Below are 21,324 nucleotides of genomic sequence, written 5' to 3'. Positions count from 1 at the left end.
AAAGTAAATTGACTGAATGAAGTTCATGCGTCAAAAAACTCACTAACTCCCGTCATAGAAGATATGACAGGTTTCCTCCATGAAACTACTTTCTTTGTCGGCTCAGTACGTATGAAAAGATTACATAATTAAAAATATTATTTCCGTTTGATGTTGTAATATTCTGGAAAATGAAAAAATACTGCAGAAAATAATCCACATTTGAAATTCTAAAATGCACAAAGAGAAATAATGCATATCTTCTTCATGCAATGTCATGTCACATTAAGTAATATTGTTGCGATCATAAAAAGAAACCTTTCTAGATGTTATCCAGCGCATTTAATTTTATATGACAGATTATGCACGACAGTAAATACGGCTTCTATGAAATGAAGACGGGTGTCATGTCTCCCGAATAAAAACGTGTAGTTATCTATCTATCTATCTCTACATGTGCGTATTTGAATGAGACCTTTAAATATTATCTTACCTACAGGATAGGAAATAAATGAATGAATATAGGCATATACAAACATAAATATAAAGACATCTAAATATATACATTTACGAGTATGAATTATGATACACATTAAATTATATCGTATTCGTATAAATTATTTCATACGGATATAGGTTTCGTAAAAAGGGATAGAAACACTAAAAACAAAAAGCCGAACATAATACCAGTAAGGAAGATCGAAGGACGAGGATCTCAAGCAAAAAAAAGTTTCCTTGACCAGAACTTAAACCATGGACCTTCCACTTGTCCGACCAATGCTCTACCAGTTATCTCAGCATGAATATGTTTTCGCCGTTCGGCGGATATTCGTGTTTGAATGTATGCACATCTATATATGTGTGTGTGTGTATGAATAAGAGTGCCTATTGATATGTATATTATATATGTCGTATATATAATATACTATATATTTGTAACACGTGTAATATACATACGATTGTAACAGAAATACCGTGGAAAAGAAAGTAAATCACGTATTGCAAACCTTACGTGCAAAGTACACGATATTGGATTGGACACTAGTGAAGGGTAAAAACACTCAATTTATATTCTACTGGCCGGTTATCAAGTAGACCACTCATTGAAAATTCGCCCCGGGTGTTTGCGAAGGTTGTTACGGAGCCGTGAGGCGATTTGAACCCCAGAAAGACATGAATGCTTTCTATCATCCCTCTCCCCTTCGTCACCCCTCACCCCTGCGAAGAATTCCACGCGGTCTTTGTTCCATATACTTTCCTCCTCCATCCTCCGACACCCACTGCTCTTCTCCGTCCGCAAGAGAGGGGAGGAGGAGAGCTACGCAGCCGCTTCAAGTAATCTCCGCTCGGGAATGTAAATATTGGCTCGGTAAAACCGGCACATGATTAGAAAGGAGCGCGGGTGGTGGGCGGACATGGCATCGTGACACGAACAGCCGGATTTATCTTTCCTTACTAATTAGGTTACACTTAAAATCATCTTACCCATCTTCTGTTAAGTGGCAGGATTTTACAAAAGCAATCGCATTCATTTCTTAGTCAAATCGAGCCCTGTTCGAAACACTGGCCTACGTATGTAATCCCTGAATGGATACACATATATGTGTATTTATATGGTCACTATATTTGTTTATTTGTGAATAATTGGTAAGATAAAGAAGGAAAGAAAACCGTGAAACGAACGCATATAAGCATTCGAGCATGGAGCAGATAAACCTTCGTCAGCAGAAAAGTACACGCACAAATTCGTAAAGTGGTGGATTGTGTGAATAAAATACTAGTTGATTACTTAATTTTAGCAAACAGCTTCAGTGTTTTTACTTAAAACTGCCACTCGTGAACAATCCACTCGTGAACTATTAATGATCATTCAAAATGTTTCTTTTGATAAATACGCCGGCAAATACATATTCTTGTAATTTTACATTTTAAGTTCACAGAAAAAATTCTTTACTTCTTCTTAGAAGACTACCCACCATTGGTGTAATTCAATTAACTAAATGGTATTCGAATAAGCAGGCTTGTAGCTTGTCTCAAATATAGGTCAAGCTCATTAAATTAAATAATATTTCGAAATGATGCTTCGGCTTAGATCTTTGTAATTCCCATATTAGCTTTTGCATTGCGACATCTTATTGCAAACCACAAATCTAGTTTCATACGAATAATCAGCAGCAGTGCACATATTGCTACTTAGTGGAAAACTAAATTCATTAAAAATGCACACATGGTTACCGAGTGGAAAACTAAATTTATCAAAAATTCTCCCAAAACTGTTCTTCTTTATGCTACAGTATTTCATATTAAAACAAGAGAAAAGGTGAAGAGACAAAATGCATTTCTTAATGGTTTCTGTCATACAATTATCAGTTAGTTTAAAAAGACATTTCAGTCCTGCAATATCATTATTAGTATTATCATTATTCTCGTTACCTTCTGAAATATACCCTTAGGGCGAGCCCCGGTACTCGAGTCCTGTTGTTCCCTATTCGAGTAAGCTGATTTATTGTCATTTGGATTGAAGAACTAAAGCGTAGCCTTCATTTCTGTTCAAAAACGGCGTGTGAACATTAATCCCGTCTCAATTTCATCCATCAATTTTTAAAGGCATCTTTTACGCATCAGTTTTATCATTCAGTTTTGTAGCTCTTTATTTAAGGCTTCTTTCCTCGCTCATCTCCCGAAAAACCTAAAAATGAGACCCAAAGGCTATCCATCTATAGGACTGTCCATCGATGCGGCCGCAAATAAGACGATAGCTTTTCCTCTATCTAGCTTCCCTCCCCTGCCATTCCCCAAGGACCCCGGAGTCTCCTCCAACCCATTCAGAAACCATTTTCCCCGCCACGTCCAGGATCTGTGCCCGGTCGAAGGATCACGCATCTCCAGGGTCTATATATAATCCCCTCCTTCCACTCCCCCTCATCATCAATGCCTCCACGCGGTCCACTTTTAAAACGAACCCTCCACACACTCTTGACCCCGCACGAGATTTTTTTTCACTGCCGATAAAAGACAGGCCATTAAAACGGAATATCGCAACCTTGCACTCGCACTCCCCGCCACTCTTCCGAGGGACCTTGAGAACTTATAAACACTCTTGGCACGAAGAAAGAGGCGATAATAGGCGAGATATCCCATTGTCCAAGATTCCATTAATAACGTATGCATTACCTCAAAGGAAGCAGTTATCTCTCTCTCTCTCTCTTCCCCTCTCTCGCTCTAGTGAGTGGAGGTCCACCGTCCAGCAAATTGTTTGATTTCAAAAATTTTAAAAAAACACGGGGAGGATGTTTAATAATTATGATAACTGGATTCGTCTGACATAAGTCTCATATCCGAAAATGCTTTCACCTCAACAGGTTTCAGTTTTCTATTACTTGGTGATTTTTAGTAGAAACAATAAATATATAAATTTATATATATATATATATATATATATATATATATATATATATATATATATATATATATATAATAAATGAAAATACGTTGGCGTGGTAAAATTGAGGTTTCATTTGAGTTTTCATTAATTATATTTTAATTTCATCCTTTTTTGAAAATCATTCTGTGAATTCATACTTGTGACATAACCCACTGTCTCAGGTTTTTTACCGTTTCTTTTTAGACCCGAAAGAGAATTTTCAAATACCAGGGAAATTCAATGAAGTCTTTTCTTCAACGAGAACAAATGCATAATCCGATGAAATCGCCCGAATAGCAATGCTGCTTATATAAAAGCACTGAAAATTATTACGTTCGCAAATTCATCCTACTTATAGTAAAAGACAGAGTTTATCACTTGGCTCACCTTCAACGAATTAAGAGGAATTAATGCCTTTGTGTTTTAAGTCGGCCCTTTTCAAATAAATTAATACATTAAACATCCAATCTATACTCATGAGTAGCAAAAATTATGTATTCTGAATAGGGTTGTTTAACTGATGCTAGTAGCAAGTATCTAATGGCTACTAAGAGTATACGTATGCATTACCTGAAGGGAACCCAACGGTGCACGGCAGAAGCATAGTGTATCAATGGTAATTACTCTAAATGTGTTCTGAAAATAGCAATTTTTCACTTTTATGTGGCTTTCATACCGCTCATATCAGAAATTCACCAATTTAGTATAATGAGGCAACGTTTTCATTTCAATTCAGGTTAATTTTGGCGAGTGCGTCAACTTCAAGCGCTAGAAAAAATTCTTCCGCAAGGACCGATTTTCTGGCAGGTAATTATCTGAAAAGGGATTACAAAAGGTCTCCAGAAATCGGTATTAATATGAGAATCGACTGATACTAGCGGATAAGATTTCAATAGGCCTGTAATATTCACTTCATATGCTTAGCTACTGGCCAAATAATGGAGAGGTTCTTTTTGTTACAAAGTAATAATTGCGAATAATCCCAAATGGTATGAAATATGTACATGCTTTGGTCCTTTCGACATAATAAACTAAAAATAACATCTCCCGTTCTCTTTTGAATCACATTCACTCATTGCGGATACTCTTTTATAAGGAAGGGCCCTTAAATCGTACGGATTCTTCATCTGCCAAAGAAAAACGGTAGCAAAGCACACTGAAGTACTTCAAAGCTTCATTTACTTTCTTGTGTATTCAATTATATTTCAAGATAAAATTAAACAATATCGTGAGAAAAATAAGTAAATAATATCCTGAGATCTTGTTTCCGAACTCATTATATTCAACTTACGGTTTATTTTTATCCTTTAATCTCCTTTTAGCCTCCTCTGTGAGAGCCCACTGTAGTGTTGTTCTGGCGAGTTGTAACATTAATATAATTGACTCTTAATGCTTGAATTATTTATAATATCACCCGTGAATGAGACGTATTATTTTAAATTTTATATTAAAAGGTAATAAATGATACCGTACAATAATTAGTATCTTCTAAAGAACGTATGCACGATAGTGATAAGACACTTTCGCGCGATATGGTATTTTTTTATCCAAATGAGAAACAATTTCATTGCGTAGTATTTTAATCATCATCAAAATAGAAGTCTACTCAGAATCTATCAGTAATTATGCATAAGCCAAACACGATATTTTTTAACTAATTCTTTTCCATTTAAAACAAATTAATGCTCTAGACAGAAATGCAACGGCACATCAAGCGAGAGCATCCATAGATTTACCTTCTTAAACGCTCATTTCCAGCCTCATCATGAGGGGAGCGTCAGAAAAGAAGGGGATGGAGGTTTAATTTACCCCTAATCTCCGAGGCAATGGAAGTTCCTACAAGCTGATAACGCTTCCTCCTTCCATCCCCAGCCATCTTTCTCTCTCTACGCCGCTAACTGGCGGTACCCCAGGAAATGTTATTTGTCGTAGTTCAAGGTGATGATGTGGTTAAGGTAATATAATTATCCTTGTGCTCTCTATCGACGTCAAACTTCGACACTCCAGGGGAACCGGATTTGAACCAATCGGACGGAAACTTTGACGACACCAACCTTATCCAGCATCAAATTTTATGCCACTGCGCATTTCTACAGCGCAAGAACCGGATGGTGGGAATGGAGAAGGCGGGCGAGCATTCAACAAACCGAGGGCGCTTGTTGAGTGCTTTGAGTTTTCGCGGAAAATATAAAACCTATGTTTGAATGCATGCTTGTGCAAATGAATATTCATGCATCCATTTTATTTTAAAGCTTCGATCGTTAATTCATTTGACTTCTAGGATAACAAAAATCGACAAAATAGTTTGATTAATTCCTTAAACCTGGGGTTTTACAAACTCCAGAGTTATTCTAGAATGAATGTCTATAAAAATCACTATCAGTCACCCGCTGTATGCGTTGTCACAAAGACCATCTTGTTTTCAGTAATTTAGTGTTGTGTGAGGGGTATTAGCATATGGGATCAAAATAAGCCATGCACGAAACTAGAAACATCCACTCCCCCGCGGAAGTAGCACTCTATTTCAATATGGAATATTTTAATAATCAATCATTATTAAGTTTATTAAATTGATGTTCATTTCAATAGAGATCAAACGAAACTGATGGACGGGATTATCTCGAAATATAACAAATTATGTTTGTTTCAAAGCTATCAACGAGATTACAAACTAATTCGCCACCTTAGCTAAAACTTATTTTGATGTTATTTCCGGTGTCGAAACCTTTTCAATTCCTATCGCCAATATCCTAGGCCTGATAATTGCGCCTCCCTGTTTCCTTAGTAGAGAAAATATCGATTCGCATTGAAAAAAATTCAAAGGGCAATATGCTTATATTCTTTTCTTTACACTATTCTGGTCGAAGTAAAAAAACTTAAGAGGCATTGTTTGAAAGGATGCGTCCGACGACAAATGAATGAAAGCGCGACTATACAAACGCAGCCTCCTAAGCGGAAACAAGGCTAATTCTCCCGGGAGAAAACACCAGGTGGCCATCCTCTAAGGGAAGGTCCAATTTTGAAACTTCTTTTGGAAAGACTTGGCGAGCAAAGATGACGACGGGGATCCTGCTCAATATGAGTTTACGTGAAAATTTACGACGAAAACTGGAGAGAAGATGGGGTGATGACAGGGTTCGGATCTCCATTTTTATGGCTTGCTTCCTCGAAGACTTCCTGCACGCGGTATCTACGCACGAGAGGGTTCACCTCAACGGTGAAGGGAAATCGGGCGTTATTCGTGGAGAAAAAAACCCTTAGGAGAGGAAACAGCCGTAAATGTAGTTTAATCCGTGCTGACTTTTTACCGTGAGAACCCGATATCCCTTGACACCAAATATGCGGAAGGAATTTCTTCGAATCCCTTTCAGTTTTAAGTTACATAAACACGGTGGTGATTATTAACTTTGTCTATGAACACAGGTAAAGGTCAGGGTGAGGAAAAAGAGGGTGATGGAGAGAAAGTTAGAAAAATGATATGCACTACGGCCCGCATAATTGGGTGAGGTTACGATACAAACATACATATTAAAAAAAAAACATATACACAGTAATCAACCCGAAAGTCGTTTTGATAGGTGATGGCGGAGTTCACCCAGTACTAAGCCCGACGGCGTGTGAAATTCACACATCAGGGTAGGGGGGGCAGTTCCTTTCCCTGTGCCGGTTATGGTTTCCCAGAAAGACCTGTAGGTGGGTGCAGGTGCCCAGAGTGCCTCAACCAGGAATCGAACCCGGGACCCTCCGGTCAGTAGTCCAACGCTCTACCCCTTGACTACCGCGACCCACACATATATATATATATATATACATATACATATATATATATATATATATATATATATATATATATATATATATATATATATGTATCTATATATACATATACACATACATATATATATATATATATATACACACACACACATTTACATATTTATGTGTGTGCATATGCATTGTATTATTATAGATAATCTACCGGGTAAGGTAGGTATTAAATGGACACAACAAAAAGACTTGAAAAAAAGAAAAGACTCTTGTCTCTCCAAACAAAACACAACCTTACATTCTACTCTAAAGCAAGCCCCTCTTCACTTCCGTATATTTCCTTCCTCCCTTCATTCCGTCCAACATCCTTATCCTATTCCTGCCCCTTTTTCATTTGCCTGACATACATTCTCCCCTTTATCAGTCTTCAACATCCCAATACCAATCCATTAGCTTATACAGGGTCGCACCCAAAAGTGGTAGGACTGATTTTTTTACAAGCATTTTATTGACGATATACTTACATCGACTTAATAATCTTCAAAGTATGCTCCTTGAGCTGCTACACACTTAGTATAACGTTGCTCCCATTCCCCGTACGCCCGCTGGAAATTTTCTTTGGGAATGCCGTTGATGACCCTCGTCGAAGCCTCTTGAACGGCCTTTATCGAGTCAAAACGTCCGGTGGTGCCAGATCGGGAGAATAGGGCGGGTGCGGCAACGTGGCAACGCCGTATTTGGCCAGAAGCTGTCTGACGACGAGCGCGCCATGGCACGATTTTCGGCACCATCTTGGCGCACACCTTGCGCATGGACAAATCCTGTGAAATAATGCGTTGGACGTTGGGTGCAGACAGACCCAACTGGTCTGCAATTTCTTCACTGGTTAAGCGTCGGTCTGTGTTCAGCAGTGTCCTCACTCTGTCCACATTCGTGTCGGTTCTTGCCGTCGACGCCCGTCCGGAGCGATGGTCGTCTTCAAGAGCTCCCTACCCTCTTTAAACAACTTGTGCCACTCAAATACTGTGGAACGGCTTAAGGCACTTTCCCTATAAGCCTGCTTGATCATATCGAGGGTCTCAGTTGCCGTCTTCCCGAGTTTCGCACAAAACTTCACGGAATAACGTTGCTCTAAATTCAGATTCATTTTGTTTTTCGACGCGGACAAAAAACTTGCTTCACTAAAAACGGTGTCCTCAATCAACGACAGCCCGCAGGCGACTGAGGTTGGTGTCGGTCTGTTGCTAAGAGCCCCCTCCACCTAACCCTGCCAGGTAGACACCCCTCCACCGCTCCGTTCGCGCCAGAGAAAATCATTACTACCACTTTTTGGTGCGACCCTGTACATGGTGGTAGCATTTAGCCTAGCAGTAGTATTTAAGGGAGGTGACCGACTGCTGAGGTCATTTGCGCCATTAGGGATGGACAGGAAAGGATGAAGGGTGAAGAGAAACCCGGCGTCGGCATTAACCTACTCTTTACGAAAGGCGCCAAGGGGCCGCAGCTTAACTTCCCATCCGGCGGATGGCGTACTCACTCAAAGTGCCCTCCAAAAAGCACCTCGAGTAGGGATCAAGATACCCCTGAAAAATATTCAACACCGCCGGGATTTGAACCCGGGCTCTGTGTGGGAAGCCAGTACGTCAGTCCCCGCACCATCTGAGGCGTTGAGTAAGGATGTTAAGAAAAGAATTTTTTCACTTTCATAAGGAGCGTAGCTATGTACGGCGCGGAAACGTGGCCACTGAAGCAGGATGATAGAAGTATTTTGGAGGCTTTTGAAATATGGGTGTGGAGAAGGATGGTAGAAGGTGAAATGGACCGAAAGGAAAACAAATGAGGAAGTACTTGGTTTGGTGGGCTAAGAGACGGGATTGTTGGGATATATTCTATGGAGGCAGGAAATATGGATGAAGGGCATATTGAGAGACAGCAGGATGCTGAAAGCTGTAATAGAGGGAACAATGTTGGGCAATCGAGGAAAGGGCAGGAACAGGATAGGGAATTTGGACGGAATGAATGGAGAAATGAACTCAGAGATGAAGAGTGACCTGATGTAGACTAGGTTGCTGGATTTTGTTTTGCTAGGAGTCGCAAAATATTTATTTGGTATTAGTGTCCATCCAAAACCTACATTAGCCGGTAGATTACTTTAAAAAAAATATATATATATATATATATACACCCACACGCAATTATTTCGAATAATATATTCGTATATTTCTTTGAAGAAAGATTGAAACTTTGAAGTAAATTCTGCTTTATTACAACTTTGCGAAAGTAGCTAAAATTTGAAGAGTATAGAAATATGTATTCTTATATAAACTGCCGTCAATGTGTTCTTCACCGTGATGAAAGTCAATTACACAGAGGAAGAAAATGGCAAAAAATAGAGCAAGGAATTGCACTAGAGCGGAGCAGACTTTTCTCCAGCATATATGCAAACTATTGAATACAAATGTTACTGATATACTTAAAAAAAACCTACTACAAGGAAAATTTCCACACAAGAGAGGGGCTTAAAAAATTAGAAGACTGTTAATAAGAGACGCTAAACCTTTATCATCTTCAAAACATTCGGGCGTGACTTCGTGGACATTTTGGGCATCCATAATCAAAAATAAATTGGTCAAATCCACGATTTGATTGTAATTGGCACAACGTGTTTCGCTACACTGTATCATAATCATGTACCATACAGTTGTTCGGAATCGGCGTTATTAACGCTGTATTAAGGAAAGCGGAAAAGGAGAGCAAATTGCGATGGGAAGGGAGGGGGGGATGGGATCACTCATTGCAATTAAGTGCTTCGAGATGGGGGAGATGGGAGCAAGGGGAGAGAAGAGGATGGACAGAATGAGTGCTCTTAGCGATGGGGATCTACACTTTTCCTCCTCTCCCTCTCAAGGTCTATATGAAGGTGATCCCAACAAATGAATTACTCGCGTATATGCTCTAGTGTAGCGAAACACGTCTTGCCACTTACCAAAAAAAGTATACGGCACACAGAGTTTTTTATTATAGATACGCTAACTTTAGTTTAACGAACTTCAAGTTTAAATATTATAAACACCTGATTCCTGAATATATTCATGACACCAACATTAAAGGATGACCATGATAAGAGAGATCCGTTAAACATTATCCTGCCCCTACAACAAATTGTTCCAACCATTGGTCTTAAAGCTCTCCTGGGGAATAATCAGCAATCATGTACCACTCATCAGCATTTTAAGTCCCATTAACAAATTTAAAATATGATACCATCGCTTTCTCTCAGCTATGTCTTACAAGCCATACAATCGAGGAAATCTCACCATCAAGAATAAACGGCTCTCATTGGGCATTACTTTGATAATTCCGTACCTACACTTCCTTCTCATTTTTCCCAAGTACGTACTTGAAGACCTATTTTTTTTTAAACCATCACAAGTATCCAATTAAACATACTCCTAATGCTCAATCATTGATAAAAGTGAAAAAAAACCTTACAAAAATCTAAAGAGCTTTGACCTTCAAATTAGGATTTTTATTTGCTTTCATTGTTTGTAAAATTATATCGCGACTCAATATATAATTAAAACAAGCACTGATTGGTGACGCTTGCGCTTTTCATCTCAAAGTACAGTTAGAATCCAGCCTCAAGCATGATTATTATGTTAACCCTGGTAGAACCACCTTAAGAAGCATAATGTTAATATCAAAATGGTTTATCGAAATCTCTGGAGACAAACCAGTCACCAGAAGTAACCGGAAGTAAAAAACTAATAATAATTCAAATATGTCATATTAATCCACTCCTTTGAAGAAAAAACTAGTGGATTGATAACGGGCAACATTAGGCAGCATTTTTCAACAGAAAATCTTGATTAGTTTTTGATTAATTACTTAGCCCGTTAAACATTTTACTTTTCTTCTGAATGAAACCCTAATACAATCCTAGATTCAATATCAGTAAAAATAAGAGATTAATAAGGTATAGTTCCATTCAAGCTCTGAGGTGTGATAAATTCCTCGATTGACACCTGCTTCCCTCCCAGTAGCGTTGATGGGATGGCTCGCTATCATCGTCCTCGAAACCAAATTCCACTTCGTTCAAGTTCTTAAAGCGAACTCTAGCGAAAGCCAAACGATATTATTTTCTCGGAACCTGATTCTCGAAACGAAATTTACAACTTCGTAAGAACTATTCACACATTTCATGAAGCTACATGAGAGCAAATGGATTTGAAAAGAGCAACTCGCAGCAGGGCCAAAACTTGGGCCAGATGGTCTCATTCCGAAGGCGGTACCATCATAGTTGCACGCATTCACGAAACAAAAACACAGCTTTGTCCGTCAGTCCATAAGATCTATCCACGCTTTTTGAACTGCGTTAGGATATTTTTGCTGTCTTCAGTAAGATGAAAAACACTGCTCATCTGTGAATTGGTTCGGCGATTGTTTGTATGACTCAGCTTCGCCAGGCACCTTCATAAATTTCCCCTGTACCACCGTCAGCGCCACTGAGAGAGAAAACCGTGCTAGACTTGTTTACATCGGCTTTGGATCAAATGGCTTGTGAAATATATGAATTCTTGACTGTCTTACGCCAACTTGTAGCGTCTAATACCCATATTGGATACCTACCTTCCAGAGCAGTTTTTATCGTGCCCTGCAGCTAGTTCAAATCATCATAAACGATCTAGTTTTACACTTCCAACGCATGGAGCACATATGTCTTCCGGCATAGATTTCCGACCGCGACTTCAAAGAACAAGTTACAAATGGCAAGCTTTGAACTATTTAAAGAAAATGCTATCAAAAAGGAGCAATCATACACATGGTTTTAACACTACGACTACGCAATTCAAAGTCAAGAAAGCTATAATTGCAGATGATAACGTATCTTACAATATAATGCAAGGAATTTTGACACTCATCGGGGAAATAATTCACTAAGACCAGCGAGGCAAACCTCATTTTGTCAGTGAATGACGGAAATATTTTCTCAAACTCATAATTATATCCTCGGCTTTAAACATTTTCATAATGAAAGAAGTTAAAGGTTCAAAAATTAGCATCTCATTCAATGAAGTAAATTATCTTTCATAGCATTAAAAATTCTCCAAAGGATCATCAAGTGTAGTCGACAAACTACAAAAATATCTGTTGCCGGATCACAGTAGAGAATAAAAAAGGCAAGTTCGTGGAGTAATGGTAAGACTGGCCTATTAAAAACAACAAAATTCAATTATCATTTACCAATTGCAAAGGTATCGTGACTTGGAGATCGGACGCTGTCTAGAGATCCAAGTGATTCCTGAAGGGATTAAGAACGACTCTCCCTCATGTTATCGAGTGGAAGGAAGGCCCTCGGAGACCAGGTCCAGCGGCATAATTTATTTTTTTCTAAAATGTTGAAATAAAAAATTACTGCTGCATCACTACGATGATAAATTATTACGCAAAGTGACACATAGGACAAAAGGATTAACACAAGCAGCAGATTTCCACTTATTTTCATTCGGTTAAAAAACTAGAGTACGTATTGAAATGGTAATCTTTACTGTAATCATGTCAATACTTATATTCGAACGAAGGATCTCAAAGAGAGAGTAGATTAGTCAAATATGTGGAAATTTCAGCAATTAAACTTCTGTTAACCTAGATTTAAATTTCATGACGTTGTAATTTGCAGAAAACATTCAATTAATGCTTTAAAGGAAGACATTAAATAACGGTTGTTGAAGGATGGCTACAGTAAAAGGAAGGGAATTATATGTACGAGAGCACGCATCAACATGCCCCCTATATATTGTGGTGGAAAGGCTTGTGTGTTCTAGTGAGCCCTAAATCTGCACTGGCGGGAGCAATGATATTTGCCCCTGATTAGGGTCGCCCGTGCCGTAACCGTCAGCGGGGGAAGGCAATTCATCTGTGGTCATCACTCGGAATCATAGCAAAGCGGTATCGATGGCAGCAGCAGATAAGGCACAGAATAGGGCCTAACCATTTAAAATGGGGAGTTGGAATGTTAGGATGAAATTTTGGACAGGGAAATTAGAAAATATTAACCAAGAGATGGGTAGAGGACATATATTTATTTTATTGCTGTGCGGGGCGAGATGGAAGGAGAGCGGAAATTATTAGAGCGATAATTATAGAGTAATATACGTACCATAGACAATAAGAAGAAGACCAGCAAATAGGTACGCTTTCACTAATATAAACTGGAAATTAATCCTAAGGTAATGAGAAATGGAATAGCTACATCCCTGAGATAATAGATTTGATGGCTGATCTCCAACAATTCGAAATTATTCCACAAGCGCTTATAGCGCCTAATGTTTTGTAAGCTCTTTAAGACTGGGACCTTTTTGTATTTTGCGATTGATTGGGAAAAGGATTTAATACGAAATTCGAGAATGAAAGGGTATATTCAGTGGCCTATTCCTAATCAATAGTAAATAATGATCACATACATATAACGCAAACCTAAAAGGAAGGCGTTGTTCTATAGTGAGCTTCTGTGCAATGCATGTGCAGCTTTTATGTGTTTTCTACTTTAATGCATGATTTCCTGCTGGATTTAATGGGATCAATTTGAGGATGGAATAGTTAAAATGAAAGAAGTAACTTGGTAATTCCACACAAACTTTATTAAAATACGACCTAGGTTTCGACGTTTGACGTCATCATCAGGGCATGATGATGACGTTACTGACCTGATGATGACGTCCAGCGTCGAAATCTAGGTCGTATTTTAATGCGGTTAGCGTGGTATTACCAAGTTACTCCTTTCGTTTCGAATATATTGTGTGAATTCCATAAAGTTACGCCTGAGACAACAAATTTGAGGATGGAATGTCAAAAATTAACATTTTGTGGACCGAAGTACAAGATAACTTATGCCACTTATTATACGGAAGTTTTAAAGGGATACAATTCCCTCAATTCTAAAGTAATTTTATTGGTTTAGCACCCCTGCAACAAAAGCTACGGGGCCTTAAATATCCAGATCAAATTTTCCAAAATTTGAAAAATTAAAACAAAACTGCATTAATTAATATTGATAAAGATTTTAATCGCGGATCGGGATGCACCAGCTTCGACTCGCATCAATATCCGATATGGTCAGCAGAGATATGAACCTAGCGAAAAATAAATGATACGATTGATTTCCAGATGCTCAATAATATCCATACATTTGCAGTTGGTCACAAATGCCATGTGCTTGATTATTGAGTAATGCAAAGGTATCTCACTTCTCAATTATGTTCCAGAACTTCCAGGAGTGACTAAATAATGCATCCTTATTCCCAAAACTGGCTGACAAAAGCAGATTAACGCGTAAATAGAGCCTGTAACTTCCTTCCCAAGTCTCCCAATGGTAAGGCCACACAATTGTTGACATCTCTGTGCGATCTAAATTGAACTGTGCATAAGTGTTTGCATAAGCACAGTCATTATAAAGTAAATGATCACGCTACAGTAATTAATGCCTACTCGACATATAGTATTCACATTCATGCACATACATAATTACCTACTTGACATCTTACATGTATGTAATCAGCAAGTTTTTCAACAATATTCGATCAAAATTAGCCGATGAGAATGCGTAAAATTGATTAAGTTGATGCTGGTTTTTCTATTGTGATTCTCTTTTTCAATTAACAACGCATGGCAGCTATAAGCCACTCATTTTTCATTTTAAAAGTATTTACGCAATCGCAAAGAATAACTTGTGCTCCAACTCTCTGCCAATATCTTTGAAGGGCTATATGTCTCTCACTCATTGAGTGAACATTTTGCACATCCATACTTGGCGCTGTTTGTTTCGAATAATTTAATTTTTAAAGATTTAAAACAATATCGATTATTAAGTTAAACACGAATCTAAATTTCTTCAACCTAGAGAATTATAAAAATAATTTTAAAATCTGAATAGTAAAATACCTATAAATCATTTCTTTCTATTAATTACGCTTATGATGCATAAACTAGTCAAATCTTATCGTTTATCTATCAAAATTACAGCTTAAAATTTGAGTATATGCGTCAATAAAATTCCTCCTTTGAGCAATCATTTGTTTCATCGGTAGTTTATAGTGCATTGTTACGATGAAATTGTTTAGTAATTTAATATTGATAACGAACTGATAAATTCTTGTTTAACAGTCCTTTTTAAATATGCCAACACCTTTCAAAATATCTCATCACTCCAGCAGCATTCAGAGGATCTAAAACCCACCGCATCACAGAAGTATCAGTTAAAAGCACCCAGGTGGCACAAACACTTTTGTAGGTAGCAAATACCCAGGAAGATGAATAAATTCCGTAATATTAGAACAGTAACCAAACTAAATTTTTACATAAACACAAAGGTTTGGCTCACACTAATTCTCCAGGCACATACGTATGAAACACCTGTCGCCAGTTTTCCCTCAGAATCTTTCCCTAAATATTTTTCATTCAGGAATGTTTGGACTAAAAAATAAGAAATGAGGAGTAATTCTACACTTAATCGGTGCATTCAATCCCGTTTATATATTTACAAAAAATGAAGTAAAATTTTTGTACACTTTGCAGGGCATAATCCTTGGGCACATGAGTGAAGCGGGAAAGCAAAATGTCAAACATTTCTAGGAAAAAGGCTGCGAAACCAAAATCTTGATTATAAAATCAATTCTGATTTCAGTCGTACTTGATTGAACTTAGCACATGAAGAAGTAAAATAAAATGCCTTCGAATTTAAACGCTACGAACTCAACGAAGGAGAGCGCATTGTTAAATCATTGCTAAATAAATACATTTTCTCGCGCGGATTGTCCATTAACCTAGAAAAAGGATAGTTATTCTGTTACAGTCCCTTATTTCCGCTGAAGAAAATTACAAACATTCGATCATACCGTTACCCTTGTAAGGTTATTCCTTCAGAAAAGGTTTAATGAGTAATCCAGCGACAATGTTTGGTGAAAATGCATTATGATTACACCAATAATGATTCCATGTATCTATGGATTTTAATTTACGACACTTAAAACACACTCGTTACGGAATCAGCATTCTTAATATAGCGATACACTCTTTCATCTTATTTCCTACTTATGATGCCGTAAGAATCTGAGATCGACTGTGAGCCCAATCACTAGTCATTCGAACCCCTTTAGGTTCCACATCATTTACTACTAGAATGATAGTTCTGCACTTGGATATAGCTGAAGATAAAATAGTGTGAGTTTGACAAAGGTTCGGCAAAAAACAGCGTTGGACTGAAAAATGTGACCTCACAGGGCACATGTGATCTGAGTGGAACTTCCGCGGAATGAGCGATGGCGAGACGAGGGAGGGAGAGAGAGAGCATGGAATCGCTGCAGGACGATCGGAATCATCCCAGGGAATAGTCCGGATAAGAACCTTCGCTCGAAACGAGAGATCGATAGCAGGCGGGTCAGTGCATAAATACGCGGAAGAGCAACGTGGCACATGGAGCGGCGAGGGGAGAGCTACGACTTGGCAGAGACTGGCAGCATTTCCCGAATCATTGCCGCGCGTCCATGACAGAATTACTTAATCATGATAGCATTCGGTCGATACAAATTCCAATGCGTTGAAGTGTCTTTAATAATGAACAAATTGTATCACCTTTCCGCTATATAATGACTTATTACACCACCGGTCTCGATGCACTACATCATCTTCGGGTGACCTCAATCAATCCTAAAAAACTACGGAATATGTCGCAAAAGCGGCTTACTTTACGTATTGAAATTGTGGCAGTGTAATAAATCAATATCTAGTGGAAAATCGTTATGATTTGCTCATTATTAAGTTCGAATCCCACCAAATCACACCTGAAACTGCACAATTTGAAGTATCTTTAACGTTGAATTAAGAATGAATTCACTCTACAGTTAATTTACTTTAATTCTCAGAGAAAGAACTCGCTTGAAACAACACGAACAATTCTTATTAAATACAACGTTATCAAATGAATGCATATTTCGCCATTCAATGTTCAATTTGTCCTGAAGAGGAAATAAATTAACTCGTGTTACGTTATCGACGTGGATGAAAGCTGGATTTATGATTCCCGGGCATTGCAGGTACCATCAAAATTCTTCTTCCAATACCGAAATATTTGCATGAAAGAAATGATATATGATAAGACCCTACTAGGTCCTATCCTTAAGGTTTTACGTTGCCCTGGCCAGGATTCTCTTACAGGATCTCCTTGAGACAGAACTTTCGCGATTTTTTTAATAAATGACCTTTCTAAACTTTTAGTTACCATTTATAACCGTAATAATTTTTATGCTTCATTAATAAGCCGTCATGGTTTGTGTACATATTTTCGGGCTGCCACTTAGTCGTCAGTACAATGCCGGCATTTTCCAGATATGAACTGCGCAACCTTTTACGTCGATAGACCTCCAAGACTTTTAAGCTTCAGCTTAATTTTCATTGTGAATGCCACATGTTACCGACGCGATCTCATAGCAAACATTTAATTTCAAAACCCGGGGCCCTGCTCGGATCCAGCGGCCCTCGCGATAACACGAAATGGGTAGTTGGTGATACTCAAATAAAAACGTCCGCTGTTATCATACAACAGATACTGCAGAATTATAGTTATGATTCCACATCTGCCCATTTGCAGGCATTGTAGTACCAGACATTATGCGTATTGTAATAAATAGACTAAAATCCAATTTATTAAATGGTGGAATTAAATTGTCGCAAAAATGACATCATAAGTTCAAATATTACAAAGGAGTTGCAATATGACTAGAACTGAAACTTGTATGAAATCAGTATAGAACCTCAGGTCATCTTCTTTTGAGTCCCAAGGTATTGACAGCAATATGTTGTATTGATAAATTGTTAATGACCACACAACTTTGCATATTAACGAAGAGTGAATCTTTAATTTCCATAAATTTTTATTACCAAAAATAAACTGATTCTGTCAATTTCGTGGTCTTGCTAAGTATATATTTTCGCACTTGTACCAAAATTCAATAAATTGAATGCTCTCGTCCATTTCAATTTACTGATATCAAATACGAGTTTTACGAAAAATAAATATATTTTTCGATATCCTAATAAAAACATACGAGTATGAATGCAACTTTTCAACGCGATATATTTTGAAATGGGAATCTTATTTCAACGAACGTATTGAAATATCCAGGGAATCTTGTCAAAATGTTTTTCAATAATTGGGGTATACGATTTCTTAGATCCACAATTGTTATTTCAATCGTCGAAGCAATTATACTATTATCTGATGTAATATTATGGAGTGAATTGTTTGGGGATGATTATAAAATAATAAGAGCTCATAATCAAGTATTTTATATCCATTGAATGCCCATGCATTGTTCATCATTTGAACACGATCAAATGCTATTCCTCTTCGTCACCTTACAGCGCTTAAAAAAAGACGTTCCCCTTTTCAATCCGATCGATCACCATCATGACAGGTGCCTCAGGCAAGAGGCTATCGACTTTATTTGTCCTTTGTTCGTCTCAATCTTCAAGCAATGCCGATACCTAAAACCTACTAGTACATCCACGCAAGAAGGGACATTTCGATTGCGAGATAAGTAGTCACTTGAATACTCGGATGCATGCATTTCTCAGAGTGGAAGAACTTCAGTTCGCACATTCATTTCAGAAAATTCTCCGTCAAGACGAGGTCTCGGGTGTGAGGCTCCCAGGTTGCAACGCGTGTACTGACTAACTCCTCATGCATACATAAGTGGTTCAGTGCACTTGAGCTAACGCTGCAGCACATTTTGCGGTTCAGACTCGGTCAGACGTAGGAGCGGGACGTTCTATTAATATGTATGCGGTGGAAGAGGAAATGCAGCTGGCCACTATTAATGAAAATGTATGTCAAACGCGACTCACTTTTAGTGAATGTGCTTACTTCGGGGGCGAAATCGTTTCGGTACCATGAGTGAATTCTTTTTTGAAATAAATATATGGACATGTTGGTACATGACTAAACATGAATATGTTCATTACTAAACCAGTATTTCTCACACACAAAATGAACAAACAAGTGAGCACAAAATTTTAAGCATTTATATTAATTCAACAGGTCAAATCTGAAATAAAATGATTTCCGAGATTTTTGGAACCGTCAACTTGAGCGACCATTGTCAACAGGTTGGCACCAAACGATATTTGTTTGGGGAAGCATATCAAATTTTTATTCCTATCTGAATCAATCTCAGAACAAGATGAGCTCATTCGTACAGCTTCGAGTGCAATGCTGTGCTTCCAATGCGACATAATGCCAAGCAGAATCAAAACGGCAAACATATCTTGCACCGTGTTTATCCTAGACTAAATTAAACACATAGACCAAAAAGAGAAATATTTGCTTACATAGGCAAAAATGTTTGCAATATTTACGCCCTATAATATCTCTCATCAAACAATTCAATTTATTAGCTTTCCATTGCCATTTTTTGTAGAGATGAAAGATGGCACCCAAAACATATAAATAGCCACCATTCAAGGGCACGATAGCATGTAAAATGATTAGAAGTATAATTTCAACTCGCAATTATTTGTGGATACAAACTTAACTACACTTTGCGAAGTCTTCCTTGTGAATCGCCCAAACTAGTAGCAGAAACATATCGCAAACAAGCTCCAAAAACCAACTTTCTACCCAACAAAAATAAACATTCACAAATCATTTAAGCTTTCTCAGGATAGCGAAAGCATGCTGGAGAAAAAGAAAGAAACTTAAGAACGAATACAAGTATAGAGCTAAGAAATATGTTATTCTTACCTCTTGGATAGAAATAAACGACAGACGGCAATGCGGAGCCAAAATACGATTTCTTGGCGGTTGTCGAAGGGGGTTATCAAACCACCACGGCGTTCAACGATGAGGACTCGCTGAGCGAAGGACGTCCGATCCTCTCAGTTACTGAGAAATTGGCACCTTTCCCATCCTCCAAAAGTTGTCCCACTCAACGAACTCGACCGCAGGAACCATTTTCCGCGCCCTGTTGCATTCTTCGCGATGGACGAGATATGATGAGAAATCTTCAGCTGGTCAATAACGTCTTCACACCCAAAAACAAAGTACCGCTGAAGCTTTCTTCAGCAAGCCTACCTCTGCCACATCTCCGGGGAACCACCGTAGGTCGTTCTTCGTATTAACTTTAGTAAGGCGAGTTCTACGACGAGGATAACACTTTAATCTTATTGCACGAAATGAAAGCGCGATAATAGTCCCAAGGAGTTCATGCAACAGGCTTCTGGACGCTGCTGCAAACTTTCCCCACAGATATATCGAAAGGTTTCAATTACACAAGCATCAAATCACCGTAATCAAGCCGTCATTAAAATAATCACTTATAACTCAGGTGAGTCAGCAGCACACAGAATTTCTGTTTTTCAATTCAAATGGCTTTCGTTCATTACTTCACGACACCGCTAACGTCAATGTGCACTTAATAGATTTCAACAAATTTCCTGCTATTAAAAAATAACAAAAAATATATAAGCACGATTTTTGCGCAATGCAATACTAATTATTTTCATACTTAATCATCAGATAAATCGTGGCTAAAACGATTTAGGTTGATGAACAGTAACGAGAAATCGATTCACCGCTTGCGACAGTGAAAATATATCACTTCAAAATACCCGTATCAACCCCTGCGACATTGCGCAATTGTTCAAGCATTTTTTTATTGAAACCCCAGAGAGAGAGAGATGTTCCCTAAAGAGAGCAAAGAAAATATTAAAATTTTGGAGACGATCTCTTCCGCCGTAAAAAACGTATACGAAAGAGAGAGAGAGGGACACCTTGCATACAGAGTTAGAAAATGTTGATAGAAAACTAGATACATGTACATAGACAAACTAATGTATCACTTTTTGATTGAAATTATTATCACAGAGATAAACTATGAAAGATATCCAGAATGCTTTTCTCAGATTTCAGATAAAGTATTTTAAACGTTCCGAATTATTATGGCTGTTAGATTAGACTTATTGATAGATATAAATATAATTTCATGTTCATAAATATAATTATATTTGTACAGCTGAAGGGAAAATCTCTACATAATCACAGAGTGCCATTTGATAAGCGTATAGTTAGCATAATTACTTAAACTTTCCAGATCTTCCAA

General features: G+C 38.0%; 1 protein-coding gene across 1 annotated transcript in view; it reads right to left on the bottom strand.

The window, feature by feature from the left end:
* Positions 1 to 20,071, bottom strand: part of Elk (Eag-like K[+] channel) — a 520,200-nt gene extending 500,129 nt beyond the window's left edge. The window contains exon 1 of the mRNA XM_071595144.1: positions 19,968 to 20,071. The gene's annotated coding sequence lies outside the window, so the exon portion shown is untranslated. The remainder of the gene's footprint in view (positions 1 to 19,967) is intronic.
* Positions 20,072 to 21,324: the final 1,253 nt, after the last annotated feature.

This window comes from Hetaerina americana, unplaced genomic scaffold, assembly GCF_022747635.1.
Source record: "Hetaerina americana unplaced genomic scaffold, ioHetAmer1.1.p SCAF_7, whole genome shotgun sequence".
Taxonomy (NCBI): domain Eukaryota; kingdom Metazoa; phylum Arthropoda; class Insecta; order Odonata; family Calopterygidae; genus Hetaerina; species Hetaerina americana.
Note: the sequence above shows the minus strand (reverse complement) of the source record. Positions and strands in the feature narration are given on the sequence as shown.